Source organism: Cygnus olor, chromosome 27 (genome assembly GCF_009769625.2).
Source record: "Cygnus olor isolate bCygOlo1 chromosome 27, bCygOlo1.pri.v2, whole genome shotgun sequence".
Classification (NCBI taxonomy): domain Eukaryota; kingdom Metazoa; phylum Chordata; class Aves; order Anseriformes; family Anatidae; genus Cygnus; species Cygnus olor.
In genome coordinates this window covers 2425274-2444658 of record NC_049195.1, presented here as the reverse complement: position 1 = coordinate 2444658, position 19385 = coordinate 2425274, and the positions used below count along the sequence as shown (strand labels likewise).

At 43.0% G+C, this 19385-nt stretch overlaps 1 long non-coding RNA gene across 5 annotated transcripts in view; it reads left to right on the top strand.

Moving 5' to 3' along the window:
- LOC121060532 overlaps window positions 1–19385 on the top strand; it is a 50217-nt gene that overhangs the window by 10391 nt on the left and 20441 nt on the right. For 3 of the 5 annotated variants that reach the window (XR_005814851.1, XR_005814852.1, XR_005814849.1), the window contains exon 8: window positions 666–790. This is a non-coding gene — a long non-coding RNA (uncharacterized LOC121060532). Of the gene's footprint in view, window positions 1–665; window positions 791–2724; window positions 2845–3995; window positions 4215–15769; window positions 16266–19385 lie in introns of those variants that run through there. The other 2 variants (XR_005814850.1, XR_005814853.1) reach the window with 2 other exon arrangements.

Genomic DNA, 19385 nt, shown 5'->3' with positions numbered 1-19385 from the left:
ACCACATGTTTAAAGTGTGAAAGGGGATGCCCAATTCCTAGAAAGCAGGCTTGAGACCACAGTCCAGATGACAGAACAGGTAATAAAAATACATTAACATAAACAGGCAGGGACACAAAAGCCTTGTTTAGTGGTAATCTTATCTCCAAGCAGGTATAGAATAAATAGATTAAAATCAATTTGGGTCCCCAGACCTTTGCAGTAATCTCTTTAACTGGGGCTCATTAATTCTCAGGGAGATTAAACTCCGTGACTTTAAATGCCCAAGTTAAAGAAAGTAAAATAGCTAATTTAGCCATAGGATCTCATTGGGAACAAAGTAGAGTATTAGTATTCATGTAAAAATTTCCCAAATTAACGACCCAGGGAGAATATTACATAGGTTTAAGATGTCTAACAAAAGGTATTTCTGTAAAGAATGACTGATTATTGTCTTTTTATTGTTCAAGGCCATGTACATTTGTGTTTTAAACATCTCTGAGGATGGAGATTCCACAGCCTCTCTGGGCAACCTGTTCCTGTGTGTCACTGTCCTCACAGTGAAAAGCTTTTTCTTATTTTTAAATGGAATTTGCTCTATTTCAGTTTGTGCCTATTGTCTCTTGATGTGCGTCTGGGCACTGCTAAGAAGGGTCTGACCGTGTTTTCTTTGCTCTCTCCCTCAGGTATTTATACACATCGATAAGACAACCACCACACCTCCCTCCACCCCCCAGCCCTTCACTTCTCCTTGTCTGACAGCTGCTCCAGTCCCTAATTCTCCAAGTGGCCCTTTCCTGGACTTGTTCTGGTATGTCCATGTTTCTCTCTTTTTTTCCTGGGGAGCCCAGAGCTGGATACTCTCCAGCTGTGGTCTCACCAGTGCTGAGTTGAGGGGAAAAAATACCTCCCTCTGTCCCACGTCAACGCAGCCCCCAGGGCTGTCTGTCTTTGCTACAAGAGTTTATGCTTAATCCTGTGTGAACTATTTTTTTTTTTTTTCTAAATGGCTTATTGTGAAGCAGCACAGCTCTCTTGGAGCTGGTGGAAGAGCTCAGGACTACTTAGGAAACTGAAAAAGTATGACTTGTACAGGAATATACTGACTTACAGTGGTAGGAGTGTTGTCTATTGGTGGACCTAAGAACAACTTGTTTTAGCAGCTGCAATACACAATTACTTGGAAAAGGGCTGGAAACAAAATGCGTGACTTGTTATTACAGAACAATGGCAAACCAGCTTTCTGAGTTTTGAGACACGAATTACAGTGAAAAGTGAAATTAAAATGAAAACATCCACTTCTGATTTCTATCTGCAACAACTTGACTCGCAACTGAGTCTCTGGTGTGCTTTTATGTATAGTGATCGATGCCTGCCTTAGGCTTTAGAAAAAAAACCACGGAATACTTGTGTTATTAAAATAATAGTTAAGCCCTCATTGTCTTCAATGCTGTAAGAGCTGTTGAACTTCCAGAGGTACAGTGTGCTCCCAGGACTTCTTTGGATGATGAGTGCTTGCTGCCTCTTGACTTCTGGTTGTTTCTGGTTTGTTCTCTTCTGTCTGTCTCTTGTCTGAAGTCAAACAAAATGCAGGATTTTGAAAACACTTCCTCCCCAGAGCAGGTGCCATTGCGTTTAGCATGTGAAGTGTTCAGAAATGATACCGGTCTTTCAGCACAGTGTGGATCCTAGAGACAAGGGCTCTTGCAGAAGGAGGGTTACCAGTGTACACCAAGAAGCAGCCCCCCGAGGCAGGGCAGAGCAGCTTTGTGTTATTCATGGTGCTGTGATTTCTGTGCTGCCTGCTTCAGCTGCTTTGAGTCCCTTGAGCTAGAAGGGAGCAATCTAAGACAAGTCTGACTTGCACAGAGGCCACAGCTAATCATTTCAGGAGCAGCTATAGTGAAAGATATTGAGGGACAGTTTTGGGAGGGGAATGACACATCAAATGGACTTGCCCTGTTTTTACACGTACTTTGTCCATACTTAGACTGTGTAGAAAGCTTGGCTGTGTATTGACTCTTTTAAAAGGGAGAATTGCTTGCTTCCTATGTTTCACAGCTTGTGTTAATAAAGAAGTAATCATCATCTGTCCCTCCCAGGTTTCCCTGATGGTCTCAGCAGCTTGCTCCAGGCTGTTTGCCTCGTTATCTCCTGGCCAAGCTTGCTGTCAGGGACTCTGGCTTTGCAACAGAGCCACAGTGAAAATGGGGGAGCTGGAGGATCAGATACAGGGTGATGGGCAAACATCTGAACTCACAGGTGGATGGAAGGAGGTGGGGAATGCTAGTTACCACAGGTTTTCTTCCAATTCTTTTTAAAGAACACTTATTGACATTCGCGCCCATACATCCTGGGTATTTTTTTCTTGAACTGTTTGTGAGGGGTTGTCTAAATGAAATTGAATTTTACTGGAAAAAAACAAGGTGTTTTTGGCAATTAACTTTCTCCATGTTAACTGACTTGCAATTAACCTGCTGGAAATGTCTTTAACGTCAGTGTCGTGTTTAAATATACCTTGTTGCTTTAATCGATTGTGTAATCACAGTCTTCATAACCTGCTTTGGCTTTGTGCTTATTACACTGGGACCTGAACTGTCACTCAGAATTATTAAGTCTAAAAAGTTCTCCCTTTAATGGCAATTAACACTGAACCAATTCATTTTAAATATGTAGACCGAGATGTGATTAAAATGTGGGTTTGTAATGCAACGTAAAGCTAATCTGAAGCCTGGCTTTTCACAGGGACTGCATTGCCACCTGCAAGCAGGCTGCCTTACAGCTGTGCCTTCGGTGTGCTCCTGGTGCATGGGGACATTTGTGAGTGCCACCACCTCACAGACAGGTTGTATGGCAGGAGATAAGGTACATGTGCACGGGACCCTGAGGCTCATAGCTGTCAAAATGTGTAGGGCTGTGGATCTCATCCCCTCTGACAAGTGGTGGTGGCTGTCTGCCCCTCTCCTTCAGGAAAGCAGCTTATTCAGCTAAAAAAAAATCTGGGCTTTGCTGATTTGCCTCCACAGTATATGTAGGCATCCCAGTCTTTGGTGACAAATGTAATTTTTGTTGACAGATCATTGAAAAGTGTCTCTGGGTGAAGACTTTTGGAGTGTGTTATTAGCTTGTTTGTTTGTGCTAGCTAGTGTTCAGCGGGTGTCTGATTAAATATCATGCTAGCTGGCTATTTATGTATGGAGATTTCTCTTTATAATAAATCAGTGGCAGAAGTATTAAAATTATCCAGTGGACCATATTGAAAAGTATTTAAATACCTAAATATGGTGGTATAACATGCTAAACTGTAGCCTTTCTAGATCTTCTGATGCCTAAATATGAAGTCTTTGCTGACCTGCAGCTGATCAGTTCATCCCTGATTTCAGTCTAATCCCCATGTCACAGATAAGGTTAAGCCTGCCTCATTTAAAGGGCATGCATCTTTTCATAACTAGCTATGAAAAATACAAATATGAGTGATATGAGTGAGTGGTCGTGGGTACGTGCAACCTGGAGGATGACTTTGTGAGATGCTGATGTCCAATATCCTATGGCAACTTCACTCTGTGAGTCTCTGGAGGAGACTTTCCTCCTGCAGCTTACAGATAACTGTCTTTTTGCATGTTTCAGTGTATTTTCTTCTTGTGGTAAATATTTACCTAGCTTATAGTATGGTATTAAAGTTTATCACCTTGGGTTTCTACCTTCAAAGTTTGGAAGGTAGTTTCAGAGCAACTCTAGCTGTGTTACCTGAATTTCAGCTGACAGAAAATGTGCAAAAGTTCTGTTTTCCGCCTTAAATTGAGGTCAATAGCCAGATTTTCATGAAAATGTGTGTGTATATATGTATATAAATATATATGTATGTGGGTGGGGTTTGTATGTATGGATATCTAATTTATATATAAAAGCCCAGATGTAGGCAAGCTTGTTTTAAGACAACCATGAGAAATCCCAGACCAGGTTATATCAAGGAAAGACTTCAGCCAAACTGCCCCAAACTGTTTCCCTTACCACAGAGGGACTTTTTGCTACCTGTGGTGGCAGAGAGCTGTGTGCCATGGGGAAGTAAGTACGGATAAGTGCAAGGCAGCCGGAGCAGACCACGGCTGGCACGTCCCAGAAATAACCTGTATGGAGCCTGCAGCATGATACATGTGCTACTATGAAGGAATGTTTTTTGGAGAGGTAGGTTTTATCACCAGGTCCCTGCACCTGCTGGGCAGGGGGCTATCTGCCTCATTTAAGACTGGTTGGGGTGCGAGGTGACACCAGCCCTGGTCCCCAGGGCTGCCAGCTCTTATTTTCAAGAATGAAGCAACCTATGTGCAAAGGTGACCTTGGAAATGCACCTCCTGGAATGCGTTCCTGAAATTTTTTAGCATTCTTCAAGAAAGTAGTAAAACTAAGCAGCATTCCAGCTGTTCCTGTGTTTCTGCAGATTACAGATATTATTCTATTATGCTTATTTGAACATTGACTTAATTTTTAATTAGGCTCCTGTGCCTAATTGCTCGGGAAATACACCTCCTAGTAAAAAATGTTGCTCCTTACTACTTATAAGAAGTTAAATACCTCATCACAAAACACGTTGCATTCTATAAATGTCTGTGTTATAGCTCATTACACTTATATTTTTAAGTCATTTTAAATAATGTGGCTTTCTTTTTAAAGCTGAACAAAATAAAGTATTTGCTTTAAAAGGAAATATGAAATAATGGAAAATAATAATTTATTACTCCAGCTCTGACAGGCTAGATATCAATTTTATGCTGTTCTGCTAGTATTGCGATGGCGTTAAAAGTTGCCTTCCCCTCCCAAAACAACAAATGAGTTTTGATTTCTCTTCATTAAATGCATCATTAATTCCTCCTCCTAGTTTTTGTTTGTTTTCCCTTCCATACTCTCTTGTTCCTGTAAATTTAATTCAGGCGGTGCATCCATCACATTCTTGTAATTAGTACTTGGAAATGCGAAGTCTTCCAAGCATTATCAGTCCTGTACAAGTGCTGGGAGACAGACAGGTTCATTTGCCTCAGGACTTTGCACTGATTTTTCAAATTTCAGTTTGGAGCTTGCATTTGGACAGAGCAGCATGGCCCTGGGTGCTTTTTCAAAGTTCAAGCCACAAACCAAGCAATTTCCCACTTCTATCAGGCCTTCAAAGTTTCCATTTTGATTCTGTCTTCAGCAATGGAAATAAATACAGCATCGTGAGGGCTCGTTTTAGAAGAGCTATTGCTTTGCTCTGATTGTTTGGGTTAAGTGGGACTCAGGACTGATACGTGTTTAGCCCCTTGGATTCTCAGCCTTTAAAGAAACCAGGTGCCTGTCAGTCTGCCGGTTGCTACATGGCAAGCTGGAGCCTGGACTGAAGGGTGCAGGGAATTCTCCCTGTGGCTTTGCAACCTCAGAGAATTTTCATTGAAACTACAATAGAAATTATTATCCCCTACTTTGGGTTGGTGAGGGCGTGCCCAGTTGTGAAACGTGGCAGTGGAAGTAGCCATGCGTTTGAGTTGTGTCCTATATCTGTAAGGATACTGCTAAAGGTCTTTGAGTCTTTTTTTTTTTAATTTAATTTAATTTAATTTTATTAAGAAACAACCACACACTTGGCTTTTTCTGGTCTTTTTTGAATTCCCCTGGCCTGTCACATAGCTGGAAGAAGCCACAGTTTCTTTTGGCCTGTACACCCTGAATAGTATGTTGGGATCGAACTGGACTTTTTTTATGAGACATCACATTTATACATCATATTTGGGAAATCCAGATGGTACTTTATTGAGGAGGGGATGAGAAGGCTAATGGGGGCCAAACCAGGCAGATCCATTTAGGCAAAGCCCTTACTGCTCTAAACGGGAGCATGCCTGGTGCAAGACTGTCAGCTTGCATAGGCTTTCTTTATTCTTTCACCAATTTTGGATGGCTTTCTGTCTTAGGGTATTGGCACTAAATACTCTCCCACGTACAGTTATTTCTAAAAGTGAATCAATAGGTGGCAGCATGTTGAGGAATACAGCTCCGCGTATTGAGGCCACAGCGCTGCCATTTATTCCTAGGAGCCTGGGTGAATTCAGGTTCTTGATTTAAGAAGCTGCATCCTGTGACAACATCTGGGTATTGCGGGACAAATAACTGCTCTTCACCAACCCCGGTGTATCTGTCCAGCTGGGGTAATGATGCTTATCTCCTTTATAAAATGCTTTGAGATACGCATTTGTTAAGTTTTATACAAGAAGCAGGTCTGATAAATTATATCACTCTTTTATACATGGGCCTGAGGTTCCGTCCCACTGCATCAAGCAAGGTCAAGCAGCGTGTTTAGAAGCTGCAGAGCGGAGCCCTTCGCTGTCACCTTCGCCCTGGGGGTTTTTCTTTATGTGCTCTATACACTGCTGTCTGTTTTGACCATGGAACAAGCCCTTTCTTTTGCTTCCCTCTCAGCTTGCTTTAGCAGTTGCCCTTGCTCTCTTTAATGATTTTAAATCACTGCTTTTGATGTCCAGTTTATCTTCCCAAAATACAGCACCCCTGACTGCATCCGATTCCCTCCTTAATCCCCTGATCACTCAAGACTGGAGTTAGATGAACTGTCTCAGGCAGCTGTTGATGGCTTTCAAGAAGCAGCTGAATGCTAGAGAAGATCCATCATGCTTTCCTCGATGTCAGAAAGGTTTTGCTATTAAAGATTAGGGAGGCTGGAGGTCACTCCAAATCACAATATCGTTCACTTTATAAGCCTGTTTTATCCTGTCATCTGCTATTACGTTTTAAAGTTGTTTCTGACCGAGGAGTCTGTGGCATATATCAATTTCTTGCCCTTCAGTCCCTTTAAATGCTATGCTTTAAGCACTGATTGATTCATTAAATGTCTCCAAAGTCAAACAATTTATCTTTTGAAGTTTATTTTATTGTCTCTATTTCCATGAGCCTGACTTCATTTCTACAGTAATCTCTAACACAAGGTTCTCATGGTCACTTAAAGAATGCGTTTAAATACGGGATATTTTTATATGCATGAAAACAGGCACCAGTAAGTGTTTATACGTACTGTTTAAAATTGCAGTGTCCATTATGGGAATTCTTTTTTTTTTTTTTCTTCTGTGCTTTTACAGTATCATCTATTTGCAGGTGAGATTTTTTTTTCACCCTTGCTCTTTTGTGCAGCCCTAGTTTCATAGTTTCACTTCCCATTTTTAATCCAGTGTTTTGAAAGTGATCCATAAGGGATGTGTCTGTGTATTTTTAGGTAGGTAATGTGCCAGATACTAGAATATAAGAATACACTGCTCTGTCTATATGCTAGTAAGATTCAAGAAAGTTGTTCTGTGTTTGAAAACAGTGCATAGCCCCTGCCCCTGCCCACCTACCATCTGACCCTTTCTGTATTGACTTGGAGCCACCCCAGGCTTGCAAACCATGTAAATACCAATATAGAGAACAGCTGAACTCACACGGGGTCTGAACCTGTCACGTGGGTTTGAATGCAGTCCTTGAGATTTCCTCTTCTGGAGATTTTATGTTCTTTGAATGGGGATTAAGATGTAACAAGACACGAAAGTGGTGCTGCTGTGTCGTCTGGCATCTTGCAAAAGCCTTGGTTGAAGGTTTCCTCTACTGTTCTTGATATTGGCTTCAACAATTGCTCAGAACAGCATTTTTATTACCCTTAGGAAGGTTGCTTACCTTGGTGTCTCTTTTCCTGACATACTCTGGCACTTCCTCATGCGTGCACTTGTCTCCTTTCCTGCTAACAGCTATTACAGTGTCTAAGCTTTGCTGTGGAAATGTTCTCTTTGTTGAAAAGGCTCTTGGAAAACCTCACTGTCAGCCTTAACATATTAGCTCACGTTAGCAGAGCATGCAGAAGTTGATTGTGCATTAGATGTTATTAAATATTAACATGTTTACACTGCAGTGGTAGCCTACAGTTACACACAGCCCTGGAGTATTCCTCAGCTGTCATCTGATTTTTCTAAGCACACTCCCAGCCGAGGCTCGACGGCTTCCTTGTGGCTTCTCCCAGCACGGGTGCAGGTCCTGACTGTGAATGCTCACGGTCCATTTTCATACTGTGTCAAGTGAGTTTCTTCGAGCAATGCTGCAAATGCTGTGAGCAAATTTGTGCAGAAACAAAGAAGGAGCCCTCCTAGGGGCAGTAGGCATCTCTCAGAGGAGCAGTTTAGATAAGGTACAGTTTTACTACCGGGATGAGCCTTGCAGGGAGCTTTCAGAAGAAGGCTGTGAGCAGGTAGCTCATCCCACCTTGGGCCTGTTCTGGGGAATGTTTTGGCAAACAAAGCTACGCAGGAACTGGCTGGATTCAGGTTAATGCCTCAGCCTGTCCGTGTGCAAGTGGCAGACCTCGAGGACTGCTTTGGAGTGAGCGGTGGGGCAGCAACAGCTTTTGTGAGCCACAGATATGGGCACATCAAACATGCTGTGGTTATGCCCCTAAATGTGTCAAACTGAAGCTGGGAAGGACCTAAAAGCAAAGCCTCAGCTTGCCCAGTAACCGTGGCTTTTCTACAGGGCAGATCTTGAAGTGAATCTCACGATTTGTTTTCTGTGAATAAAGTCACAAACACCAGCTGATCATCTAAACTACTGGAAAATTTTCTCTGTGGTCCTGCGTACAAAGAATCTCGTCATTCCCAAACTCATCTGGGGCAGAATCACCTAAACCAGCATAGAGAGCTATCGAGTTAATCTGATTCCCTGGGGAAGGTTAGCAGTGATTGCACCAGGGTTTCTTCAGATGAACAGGTGGTGGTGGTGGGGTAAACGTTAAAAAGGTGTTTGGGGAGGAAACTGAGCTATTGGCAGCTTGGCCCGGTGAGATCCAGAGGTTGTGCTGTGGTTCTGGTAGAAAGGTAGGGGATTTAGTAATGAGAATATACTCTGTGCAATGAGATTTGGTCTAATTTAATTTTTCAGTGCTGTTGCCCTTGGTTATCGTCTCTGAACTTTTCCTTCTGAGTTCAGCTTTGCAGTAATGGTAGCTGTGGGCAGCATGCTACCAAATAGCTGTCCTTCCTTCTCACATTTACCTGCATTTACCACATGTAGTGATCGATTTGAAGGGACTCATTCATTCTTTCAGGAAAAAAAGAAGTACTACATTTGACAAAATTCTTGTTATTTTGCGTGCATGTAGTTCTTGGACAACATGGTCTTCTCTCTGACATTAAACAGGGTAATGCATGATATTGTAATGCTATCTTGTTCCTAAATGAGAATGTGGAGAAGTATCTGTTCTCAGGGGATGCTGCTTGCACTGGGTAAATATGTAAGAATTGTGATAAAAATCGATTTGTTTAATTAGTGCTTAAATTATACTGGGGATTTTTCAATCCACAGTGTGTTTATTTCTACCTTGAGTAATGGGATGTGCAAAGTCTGCTGTAACAGGGACCCAAAGGTCTACAAGGCTCAGGGTGCACCTCATTTAGGGTGTAAACACCAGGTAAGGACCCCCCGACTCTCCTAGGTGAAAAGCCCCAATTCCTGTATGGGGAATATAAATCACAGGAGATTTTTTTTTTTTCCCCGAGTTGCCTTGCCTGCTTTGCTGCAGCAGATATTTGCTGTAGAAGAGTAGAAAAATCATTAAAGCAGTAGAGATTGATGATCTAATTGAGATTGAATGATCTAATCTGGCATTCAGTGCAGGAAAATAAAAATTAGGGCTATTGCAACGTCTAAAGTGTCACTTGTGTTAGTCTTTGCTCAGTAACATTTTAGCAAACATTAGAAAACAGATTCTGGTCCCAGTTCAATACAATTCAGATGCAATGCATTTGTCTTCCCGATCTGCTTACCTTTACCCTTAAGGAAAGGTAATAGGAAGGAAGACTTTTTTTTTCTTGGTTTTTTTTCTTGTTTTTTTTTTTAGTTTTTCAAATTTTCCAGAGAATTATTTATTTATTTATTATTATTTTTTTTCCAAAAGCTACCTTTGCTGAAAATAGTTCAGGATTTCCTCCGCAGTAATTAAGATGATGGAGCTGAAAAATCCAATACTTCAAGTAGTTTGTACCTAAGAGTTTCAAGAAAGTATTTTATACGTCATAAGTTTTGGAGATGACAGAGCTAGGACTATGTTTATTACAGCAATATTGCCTGGTAGTGCTTACTAAACTTTTGCCACTGGAAAACAGCTCAAGGAACCGTACAAAAAGCTATTCATCATTTATAAGGTGTAGTTTCAAACGTTTGTTTAAAGATGATTTGTTTCAAGGAGGATCTCTGGGGGCGTTTTGAAATGAAAATACATTTTAAAATGATGAAATCCCTGTCGGAAGGGAATCATGAGTTGTGATGGTATCTAAGTGTAATAGCTGGAAAAGCGCAAGGTAATGCCCTTCTCTTCTCCTGCTGAAAGCAGGCTGTGGGAAAAGAAAGCAAGCTGCTAGAATCAGGCCTTTCCTCTGGGAAAAGTCTTGATATTGCTGTTTACCTGTCCATAATGCGGATTTTGTTTGAAGACGAGCTCTCCATCTTCCTGCTTGCACACTGCTTTGGGAACCCCTGCTAATCGTGTTTTGCCTGATGCGCAGGCTGCGATCCCTTTGTGTCTGGGGCGTTGGATCAGCAGAAATCCCTGTGCAGAGACACAGAGTTACAGAACTTGGCACGAAGCAAATTGTTTTTCCTTTGGCTTGGACTTCGAGGACTAGGTTTATTTAGGTTGCTGAAAGAACAAGGCTTTTTGTTTCGTTTTGGCGCTAGATGGAGCTAGGGGACTAAGCAAAAGTGAAAAAGCGATGGACCATTAAGAGGAAACATTAATGTTGCTTTCAGATGTAAGAGAAAATTGACCCTTAAAGCGCACAGAAGCCTTCTCCTGTTTATATGTTATTCACTGGACTTCCACCTAATATCCTATCCAGGGAAGAGACCTGTTGTTTATCAGATAAAACAGGGAAATACACTTTATTCTGAAAGACACTATCCCTTGACTGCCACAGTTAAGGATCTTAATTATCCTTATCAATCCCATTGTAAAAATCTGCTGTCCTATCGGCTCCTGTCCGTATTAACAGCTTACCAGTTCTGGGAGTTCTGGGATTCAGTTCTGAATTCTGGGATCTGTGCACAAGCAAGGTTTCAGTAAAAGTGAGCAGCCAGCTATTTTCTCATTTGCTCTATGAGTATGGAAACAATGAAGTTGCTTAAGGTTTTGTGATTTGTATGACACAAAGGTTATTTTTCCTGCTCTCAGTCACGGGCCAATTTCAAATTGTTTGTGGATGTAAGTGTGAGAAAACACGCAAACAAATTTAATTTGGGATGTCTAATGTTCCTGGTGAGACATTATCTGCTCTGGGTCTATTGTTGTGTACATTTAAATCTATCAGCTTGAGTTCCTCTTTGTTGCTTGTTTGTTGTGCAAATATTTAAGTGTCAAATAATAGCACAGGGGTGAGGGAATGGGAAAGCTCCAAAGAAATCCAGAAACCCGCTTAAGCCTATGGTTTCATCTTCTGGAAGCAGGCTGGAACAAGCCCCTTGTTGAAGACACTGCCTGGGGACATGGGCAGCCACCAGGGCTGTAGACAGCGAGGAAAGATGGGCAAGAAAGACCTTTTAGTACACGATTACTGCTTCATTCAGGATGGTGCTGAGCCAACTTGAGCTTGTGTATTCTTGACTTTGCAGCTGATCTAGCAATAGCTTTGGGAATGTGATTTTTAACACTGTCCATCCTTTTCCATTCTGAGTGATGTTTATGTGGATCACGAACCGCCTCTCTGTTGTGCAATAGCTCCAGTCTTTACCTCTTTATCCTTTTATTTGCAAACATTAAGGACTTGAAACTATTTCATAAAAGCATTGATTCTTTGCAGCCAGAGGGGAGTGAGGGGAGAAAACCTCAGGCTGTGGTTGCAAAAGTTGGCAGCCTTGGTGAATCCTGAAACTCCCCGCTTCCTTGCAAATGAAGCACACAGACTGAGGGCCTGAAACCATTCCCTCTGGCTGGGCAAAGCGGACTTGCCAGAGACTTGTAGCATAAATAACATTTTTTCTTATCACAGGGGTAGCGATCACATTGCTGCTTGGTATGTGCACCTTGGCAGAAGGTGGTTAATCGCCAGTTAGCAAGCGTTCCTTCTTAAAAGGCACGGGCAGGACGGAGCAGGAGCACGCTGCTTGCATTGCACATGGCCTTTTGCATTCGGCAGGAGCAATGTATTAAAAAGAGCGGCTGGAAGCCTGATGCCACCTACCTTCCTCCCCTGCAAGTTTTAATTATAGCTCCGGACTTGGCTGAGACGTGTCACTGGGCCTCGTGCTAAGACAGCTTCTTTATAACTAAAATTGGCGTCCAAGGAGGAAGTGTGTATGGCAAGATGTTGAAACACAAATGCATTTTATAAAAGTACTTCTGGGTAGAGCTTCAGAATTAAGCTAGATCTCATAGTAAGACAAAGAAATTAGGCCAACTAGCAACCTGTCTTTACATATTTCTTTACTTTTTTCCTGGCTTCCAAGTTAACCGAAAAAGCTGAGAGGTGGCCCATGTGGAGCAATGGACTTGTGAGTGCAGGAGCTGCATGGTTTCAGCCATGAGACAACTTATATCTGATCTCCTTGCACAGGAAGAAGTTATTTCAAGTGCATTATTTGCAACCCATCTAAAGGACATTTTCAGCTGGGGTCCTTTGGCATAGGTGGGGAGTTCTAATTTCAGCAGGCATGGGGTGAGGCTTCGCAGTGCTCCGCACAGATATTGCTGTACAGAGCAATGTCTTGGTCTTACGGCCACGGAAGAAATGTGTAAATAATTTTTCTGTATCTCAGATGTGAACCATCGCGTAGCCCTGTGCTTCTTAAGTCGCTGCTTGAGGCCACTGGGTGGAGACAGAGCTGGAAGTAGTCTGGGAGTCCCTATTGTCTTATCCGCCTTCTTTCCTAAGCCCTGCTGTAAGCAAGCAGAGAGACAGCTGGAATGGAAATGGAAAATGCAGCTGCAATTAAACTTCTGTTCCCAAAGCCTTTGCAGGTTGTATTTTTGGTGTCCCAGGTGGATGTCTTGTAGTCCGGTGAGGCTAAAACAGCGGAGATGTGGATTTATTTTACCTTTGGAATATATGTGCAAATTCTGTTAATATCTGCTTCATGAAATTGAGGGTTTGTAACAGTGGAGGGAGTGCCTTCAAAATAGCATGCAAACATTTTGTTAAAGACTTAGTGCTTTTTTTCCTTGAAACATCCTCTTGGGGCATTTAAAATCATCTGTTTTCAAACTTCAGAAACTTTCTCTCTACTGGGGCTAAATTCTGTCATCCAAAATCCCTTTTCATGCGCTCTTGTAAAATAAAGCAGCTTCGGTACGGGCAGAAATAGCCCCAAAGCTCTCTGAAAGCTGTACCCTGGCACAGTTCCCAGCAGAAGGTGTTTTAGAGGCGATGTCAGAGCGTGCTCTGCGGTGCTTATTTCTGGGGATCATGTAAGGAAGTGGGAAGCAGAGTGTAAAACAGAGCAGTCTGGAGGGTTAGGTCGTAGCCTGGATCAGTTCTTGGAACAGGATGAGAGGAAGCCAGAAATGATTACAAACCCTGCAGATAAGTCTTGTGTCTTTTTTTTTTTTTTTTTCAACCTCCTTTTCCACACTGGAAGGTTTTAGCTCTGTGCCCTTTTCTTCCCTTCCTGTGCTACATTGGAAATAAAGTTTCTATTACCTTTTGATGGAAAAAGTAAAGCTTGAGGGGCTCCTGGAAGGTTGTTTTCAGGCTGTACATCTAACCTGTCCTTTGAAGCTTCTGAGCGTCCCCAGGTCTCGAAGGCAGACCTTTAATGTTGCTTTTTCCTTTACTGAACCTCAAACCTCTCAGTCTGTGTCCTACCTGAAGTCTTCCTTGGCTTAGTTTTCAGCTCAGGACGGTTGAGGAACTGGGGTTAGAGCACAGAAGGCTTCGCTTCTGCTCTTGGTCCCGCAGATCCCACAGAGGCTACATGGAACAACCACCTATATGAAGCACAAGTCTGTGGTAGGGTAGAAATCCTATTAGTTCATCATCTCTAGCAACAAGACGCTCAATCCAAGAGTAGTCGGGTTGCTTTTTGAGCATTTGTTTTTAAGATCCCCCATAAGGAAGTGGTGGTGTGTGATTTATCTGTTTCACAAGTGAAGGCTGTGCTTAGAGACCAAGCAGCTTGACACAAATGCCACCCCAAAGAGGGGGATCAAATACTGCTGATGAGGGGCTTCCAATTAGTGCAGCATCTTCTTTTAAAATTATTATTATTATTTTTCTGAAGGAAACCATTTCCAGATCACTTCATTACAGCCACCTGGATACCAGGAAGCTTGCTGGATGCTGGGTGTCCGCTCACATTGTAGGCATGGAAGTAGACATGTATGTAGACAGCACGGCTGTCAAAATGCAGTATGTGCTTGTGTCTTTAATGCAAGATGAGCTTTAAAAGACAGCCTTTTCAAAAGATAAGAGTCTTGAAATCTAATAGTCTTGCCGAGTAACTAACTCAAACAACATGCTGCATTATTTAGGTTGTGTACAATAAAACTATTCGTGCTCGCAATGAAAGAAGTTCTTCATATACACCTGTTTCTGCTGTAAAGATGATGGATTTGTAATGTACTGCATAATTAAACGTTGCAGAGGTATTACTTTGGAGGGAAAGCATGTAATGAAGGGGATATAGTAAGTTTTGGTGATTACAGATAAAATTGTTTAGCCCAAGTATAGGACGGTCGGCTTTGCTGATTAAAAAAATGTCTGAAAGAAACACAATTTTGATTAAGCCCTGCATTGCTCTGCTAGCAATGGATGAGGTTATTAAGCTCTATTTTTCCATTAATAAAACAAATGTTAATGTGTTATTTGATGCTAATAATGAATTCACTGTAAATAGCACAGCTACTTCCCTAACATTTATCACCTCATTCACTGCCATTGGCAAGGCTGGGAGCACATTCAGCACGTTTATTTTCGGGGAAAGGAGAACTGGGAAGGCTCAGCACCTCGGGACCAGTGCAGTCTGCTCAGCGTGCTCTGTGTTTGCTGTGCCCTTGTGGACAAAGCCAAACCGAAGCCTAGAGAGAGCTGAACTTCAAATACAACCCATTGAACCATCCGCTGCAGCACATCGCTAACTTCATTAAACTGTATTAATTCACAGTAGAGTGACTCGAGGAAAAAACTGCTGACCTGTCGCTGTTCCTAGAACCTCTTTGGAGGCTGTAAAATGCTCCACCAGCGATTGCGTTGCTGCACAGATAAAAGATCTGCTTGGCCTATAGTTTTTGAGCAGCAGCTCGCATTCAGCACCACAGCAAACCTTGCTTGTGAATTTCCCCTGTCCAGCATGGTTAGGTCGGGCTGTATCGCATGTGCTCTGAGGCAGGCAGGCAGGCATTGTCCAGCGGATGGAGTGCTTGGAAGTGTTTTCTTAATAACTTGTCCAGGTATTCAGGAGGAAGGCTTCTGGTGTCCTCGGTGGGCTTCAAACCGGGCACTGCTTGCTGCAAGTAGAGGGTCTGGGTCTTTTCCCCATCTCTTTATGTCAGGAGTAATTGTGCATTAATCCTTTTATCCTCAGCAGCATTGCCAGTTGGGGAGAGAAGAGGAAATAAAGCCCCAACGCGCTGTTTATTCCTACAGTTGTAAAGCTTTGTGTAGCTCCTTAAACCGGCGACATTACAATGCAAACAACTAGAGCTGCAGATAAAATCTCTAAGTGCCAGCTTGGGAGGGTGGCTGGAGCCTTCCCTCGGTGATTTCTGTAATGCTGCTCAAGGAATTTCTTTTAAACTGTGTTGCAGGGGCTGCTTTGTGAGCGGTTGGTGCTGGTGCTGGGTAGGAGCAGCTTCCAAGAGCTTCCACTTAGTGCAGGGATGCTGCGCGCAGGTGTCTGCCACAAACGGGTGTCAGCAGCTGCAGCCAGAAGGAAATGCAGTCGGAATATGTGACCAGTCTCCCCCAGCCGCCTTCTTTATCCCCAGTAGAAATTAAATTAAATTTAAAGGACTATAAAGGAAGCGCAGCGGATGAGTCAAAAGGATAAATACCCTTAAACAAGCAGGTTAATGAGATTCTGCTGCGATATTAGGAGAATATTTGAGCTCTCTAACAGCATGGGTGTATCAAGTCTGAATCGGAACAATTTACAACCCTGGCTCGAAGTAAATAGTCATTAAATGTGATGCTTCAGAAGACTGTATAGACCTTAATTCATCCTATCAAGGAATAATCTGTTGTGTCAAGACTTGGAAGGAGGTTTCATTAAAAAAGCAATTGAAAACTAAATGTTGGCATCTAAATAGCCCAGAAGTATTTATGTAAGTACGAGTGAATTTGGTAACGTGGCCTGTGTTTAGAGTTGTGTCAATGAAGCTTCTTTCAGCAGGTGTAGACACATTTGGAGACTTGTTATCTTTTTCTGCCATGATTATTTTTCAGTTTTATGGCAGTCTCCAGGCAAGTGTGTGGTTCACGTGTTAGGTGCCAGACAAAAACAGTTTCAATTTTGCCATCGTTAACAGTTTTTAAAACAAGTATTTCAATTAAAATGACTAATCTTAAGGCTTTGCTTAAATAACAAATGCAGCCTTCTCCAACTCAAGTGGAAACAAACTAATTCATTTCAGTTTGCGTAAAATTTTTCATTGGGTTGCAAATGATTATTCCTGGTGGAAAAGAGGAAACCCTTTCTTGTCTGGAGCTCCGTTTTTGATACCTTCCCTACGTAGTTCAGCCCTTGTGGACTTGCGCTGGATGCAGACGTAATGGGTACTCCCTCGTACCTGCAAATCTTCTTTATGATCACCCGTGGCCGCTATTCATGTAGTGTGATGGTAAAACACTGCTGTCGTTTGGACTATTATTGTAGCAGGGGACTCCTAATCTGTTTTCTCACGATAAATGTTGTGTGTGCCATGCCACATTAACGTTCTATAGGATTAAGTGAAGCAAATATAGTGGATTTGAATCCCCGCCCTGTAATTATGTGCAACACAGCTCAGTGGCTGGAAATACACTAAGTTTTGACTAATATATGAGTTTCTGCTGAGAGTAACTGAAGCACTTGGGCTTATAATTTCCCCCTTGAGCAGAATCTTTATTTTTTTTAGGAACACTTAAGCAGTAGTGTTTATTTGTCTTTGGATTGCTTACGTTCTCTAAACTATTCAGTGTCCCCTGTTCAATTCATGTAATCCGGATGAAATTCCATGGGATGTTTCTCATTTCTCTATTAATAGATCTATATTGGTTCTAATACGGTCCCAAATATCGTGATTTTTGAAATTCGGCTTTTTCATAGAGAATCCAGCTGTTAGAGCAGCACGCTGATAAACAGCTTACTGCTCAGATTTGCCTCGCTCAGGTACGCAGCATATTGTTCAGTGCTACAGACGAGTTTCTTTCGCGTTGAACAAGACTTGAAAACAAATCAAATGTTTACAAGCTTTTGTGTTTTTAGAAGTCCTCTATAGGAGAACACTGTGCGTTCCTGCAGGGCACAGAGATGAATTTAGCATTATCTGAGTTATGTGGCTGATGGACGAGATAGTAAAGATTTGCTGAAGATCACGCTAAGACCTTGAGCAGCGCTTGCTATGTTCAAGATCCACACTGGGTCTGGCCTCCAAGAGCAGGTGGTAAAAGTGATGATGGATTTCTCACCCACACAGACATCTTGAGCTATAGACAAGCCTTGGATTTTCTCTTCCTGTGCCAAGCTCTAAATGTGAATGAACACTTCAGAATTTTGTAGTAGAAAGGATGGGGAAAGCACCTTTTTCTGCAGGATGTGGTGTGAATGCTTAACTCCGCGTGTTCCCCTTGGAAGGAGCCCAGTGAAACTGGATGTGCAAGCCGTGCGTGTGCGGTGGTGCCGTGCTGAGATCTTCAAGTCCTGCACAGAGCCTGGGTTAGCTGGCTGTCAGGTTGTTCTTTTGGCCTGTCTGGGATATCACAGGAATATCTTTGCTCTTAAATGGTCACAAACAAGCACTGTGGGCTCGACAAGCTGCTCTGCCACTTTTGAGTGTTGGTAGAGGATGCTGCACTTGGGCTGCAGGGGAAGAAGGAATGGATGGGGAAGGATTGGTAATCAGCATCACCAGCCGATGATTTATGTCAGCTTATTAGAACCACCCTTCTGCTGTTGTAGCCAGAAAAGAGATGTCCTTTTTTGTGAGGAAACACATTCTTGGTCTGTGTACTTCTAGTTTTGGTTGGCTTGTTGGTTCTGAACTCCCTGGAACTGCATTTCAGCCACTGCTTCCAGTGTGCTGCCTTGGCTTGGGTGACTCTTTTATAAAGCTTCTGGAAGGGCAGTCATCCAAAAGGCTTTGCAGATAATGTTTATTAACAGCAGGAAAAAAAAAATCAATTATTTAAGGAGGGTTGGATCAAGTCCTTTTGAAGTACAATTCATCTGATGCGCTGAAGGTCTGCAGATCAGCTTTCAGCCCTGGGCAGCCTTAGTTGACTAGCCCAGATGATATTGTCACCAAAGGGCCTGCACTGGGCTGTCAGCCTGACTTGCAAACCTGCCTGCTCGCCGTTTGTGCGCTGCTGGGGGAGACTCGTGCACCGCAGACATGCGGGTGATCTCCCGAAGCGTGCTGATGTAACCCAGGCTGCCACCTCTCCCCCAGCATCCAGCTCCCACCTCTTCTTCAGCTTCCTTTGTGGGTGCAGCACCGCTGTGTTATCTGTCGCGCTGTAATTGTTCCTCTGGGCTCGATGCTTCCTAATGATGGCTACAGCCCTTGGCACACCACGGACTAGATCGTTTTTTCCACCTTGACAGCCAGGGTGGTTTTTCATTCCCTTTGCCTGGGCAGCACAGGCAATTTGATTTTGTTCTCCTGCTCAAACAGCTGTGTGGAGCAGCCTCGTGTGACAGGCAAGGAAATGCTGCAGCATCCGAGCTGGGTTTTAATCAGGCCCCAAAGATGTGCTGATTTTGAAGACCTTTCTTTGTCCCTTGCTGGTTTTCCCCCTGCTCTGCAGTGGGGAGGGGATTGGGAGTGATAATCTGCCTGCCTGTATGCAAGCAGCACGGTGCAGCCCCTTGAGCTTCCTCTTCATGGTAAGAGGTGTGTATCCTTGTCTGTTATGGGCTGATGTACGAATGAATGCAAGGAGCGGATAACTAACACGTGAGGAAGCTGAAATGAGCCTTTCACCTAAGAGACCAAAAAAGCCTGTGGATGCATTAGCTGAAGTCCTTGTTTCAGGAGCAGCGGCAGTGCCAGCACTTGTGTGCTCCAACAGCTGCTGCTGCAAACCCTGCGGCCACGCCGGAGCAGTGTTAGCAGGGTAGGGCTTCTCTCTCCTTCAGCAGGCTTGATCGTAATAGAAAAGGAGCCTCAGGATACACTGAATGGCAAAGAAGCAGCAGCCAGTGATTACACCTGCACTGGGCAA